We start from the raw sequence: 3,406 nt of genomic DNA, 5'->3' as shown, positions 1-3,406 counted from the left end.
CCTTATTATGCCTGGCACCTAATCCGTAAGTTGCTTGATTCATTTTAGTCGACTCTGTTATAAAAAGTAAATGCATTATAGCTTTATGGTTGGCTGCGGCATTAGGTTTCGGCAGCATGTTTTTGATATATATATATATATATATATATATATATATATATATATATATATATATATATATATATATATATATATATATATATATATATATATATATATAATTTTAACCTTTAAATCTAAAACATGCTACCAATATAAAACCCTTGCCTTATTATTATTAGTAGAATTGCTACCGATATAAAACCCTTGCCGCCAGCTAGCGCCAACCTATTCTTTATTACTGTTTTTGATATTTTTCTTAGAAGTTGCATAAGGTACCTACTATCCATCATCTCTTAATTTTGTTACTATCTCCAACAATAGTTTCAGGTAAGAAAAGTTTAGTAATATCATCATATAAAAACAGTGAGATATATTATTTTATATTTATTATAGTAAATAATATTTGATAGTTATTATAATAAATTTCACATGTCTCTATATTGAAAATTATTTTTGTTTGTAATGAAAATAATAATTTAAATTGATCACTGCATATTTGATATAGATTTTTCTTGCATCATTTATAACTTCGGTAATATTTCACACTTAACGAGATGATATTTAAAATATTATATGTTAATAATAATATTTATATGTTTTAATATTTAAAATATTAAATATTAATATTCATACTTATTTCTCTTTTTTCGAGCATGAGTGATAATCATGACGGTGGATATGGACTTCGTAACTTAGAAGATAATCTCATGTCTCAGGTAAATGAGCATTTAAATTAATTATAAATTCTAGTTTTTTTTTTGTTTATTTAAATGTGATTTTGTTAAAGTTTTTTTGATAATTTATTTTACTTTTTAAAAGATAAATGAATGGATGCCAAATTGTGAAAAAGAATCCAAGTCTAGGATAGGACAGTCATTCGATACATTAGATGATGCTGAACAATTTTATAAAAGATATGTACATAATGTTGGATTTAGCGTGTGTTTCTCATCCGAAAGTAAAAACAAAGAAGGAATGAAGCGTTAGAAGTATTTTGTCTTCTCAAAAGAAGGTTACAAACCAATAAAAGAGAAAACAGAAAAATAAAATGAGTCCACTATTAAAGTTTGAAGAAGGAGTCTTACAAGAGAAGGATGTAATGCTAAAGCTGCTTTCAAACTATCAAAGCAAGGAAAATATGAGCTTGCTCGATTCCATGAAAGACATGAACTTTCCACGCCAAGGAAGAGACAATTTCTTAGATCAGCAAGAAAAGTGAACCATGTTCATAGGAATATATTATATGCTAATAGTCGAGCAAATGTTGGACCATAAAAAACATATCACTTATTAAAAGAACAACTTGGAGGTTACGAAAAATGTTGGGTGCACACAAAAGGATCTTCAAAATTGCTTGAGAGATATAAAGACATTGACTAAAGATTCTGACGCGTGTGTGTTTGTTGATAATTTTAAGAGGAAACAAGAAGCAAATCCTTCATTTTATTATGCATATGAGGTAGATATTGAAGGTCGATTAAAACATATTTTTTGGGCAGATGATATTCGCAGAAAAAGTTACTCTTTGTTTGGAGATGTGATTTCTTTTGACACTACATATTAAACAAACAAATATTCTATAATTTCTGCACCATTTACCGGATTGAACCACCATAGACAATGTGTTTCTTTTGGAATCGCCTTTCTAGCAAATGAGAAAAGTGATTCATTCATTTCGTTGTTTGAAAATTTTTTGGAAGCGATGGGAGGACATAAACCATATCTTATAATAACAGATCAGGATCCCGCCATGAAACTTGCAATAGAAAATACTTTTGATTCTTCTTCTCATAGATTTTGCATGTGGCACATTATGAAAAAGTATCTGAAAAGGTTTGTGTTACTATAAATGCTAATGATGAGTTCACTAATAGTTTCAAGTCTTGTGTTTGGAGTTTAGAGACGCCACATGATTTTGAAACATCGTGGAATTCTATCGTGATTAAGTTTAACTTGGAAAAGAATGATTAGCTCTCACATTTGTATGATATTAGAAGTACGTGGATCCCAGCGTATTTTAAAGATATTTTTTTGGGTGGGATATTGAGAACAACATCTATATCCGAGAGTGAAAATTCTTTTTATTGCACCTTTTGAATTCTAAGATTGGTTTGGTTGAATTTTGGATGAGGTTTGAGTCTGTCATAGAAGTTCAAAGTAAGGAAAAATTAAGTGTTGTAATAAGTGGAGCTATTAGCATGAAAAAAACAACTAATTGAATTTGAAGGTAGTGCTACACAAACCAAAGATAAAGATGTTGAGTCCTTCATCGGATGTAATATTCCTAAAGAAGTAGAAATTTGTCCACTGCAAATTTTAAAGATGAAGGGAAGTGGTAAACGATTTAAAGGAGGAAAAGAGAAGGCTATTGAACAACAACAAAAAAAAGCAAGACTTTGTAAAACATGTGGTTAATGTACATATCATGACAGTCGTAATTGTTCTAAAGTACCCAATCCATAATCCGGTAAGTATTATATTTTATACTTAATCACTCACATTTAATAAATATTTAATCTCATATTTTTTATATCTTGATTTATATGCAGGAATGCGTGCTCAGTGAATAATTTCTTTAAAAATAGTTTTGGCATCGAAGAAATTCAGAATTTGAAGGAGCTCTTGAAGATTTTAATTTGCAGTTGACTATTTTAGTTAGTTTTAAAAATAAAACTTATATGGAACTATTTATTGATTTTATCTTATAAATTTTGAATTTTAGTACTTCCATAAACAACTTTTGTGGCACTATCAGCCTAGTATAATACAACTTTTCGTTTTCTTTCAAAATAGATTGCCTTAGTACATAATATAACTTCTAAAATAAAATATCTAAACAAAATAGCTCATAGGATTTGCAAGCAGATTAATTAAATTTAATGCATCAAAGCTTTTCATGTACCTTTTATTTCTTAGTTTATGTATAAGCCATGTATAGAAAACCTGCACATATTAGTTTTGCTTTAGATAAAGTTTTGCTAGAATTCTTACTTTTTAAAATCGACAAATGCCAAGAATGCATGTTAATGTTAACAGATTTTCAAGGAATGCAATAGCTTTTGATTGACTTAAAATAGATAAATAAATCTTTCTCTATCTTCATTAAACTACTAAAAAAATAAAAAAATAAATTACTAATCCAAAATATATTTTGTTAGCAAAAAGTACTTAATTAATAAAGATTCACAAATCATTTACTTTTGGATCCTTGGTTTGCCACGATAAAGCATAAGGATGCATATTTTTACTAGTTGCAACAATATTAGTTACAGGAGAGGAAAAATTGGAGGTGTTAAAATAGAAT

General features: G+C 28.1%; 1 pseudogene; it reads left to right on the top strand.

Moving 5' to 3' along the window:
* Window positions 1-755: 755 nt before the first annotated feature.
* Window positions 756-2,550, top strand: LOC131641272 (protein FAR1-RELATED SEQUENCE 5-like; annotated as a pseudogene).
* The last annotated feature ends 856 nt before the right edge of the window (window positions 2,551-3,406 follow it).

Source organism: Vicia villosa, unplaced genomic scaffold, assembly GCF_029867415.1.
Source record: "Vicia villosa cultivar HV-30 ecotype Madison, WI unplaced genomic scaffold, Vvil1.0 ctg.003609F_1_1, whole genome shotgun sequence".
Taxonomy (NCBI): Eukaryota; Viridiplantae; Streptophyta; class Magnoliopsida; order Fabales; family Fabaceae; genus Vicia; species Vicia villosa.
This window is presented reverse-complemented; position numbering and strand designations above follow the sequence as displayed.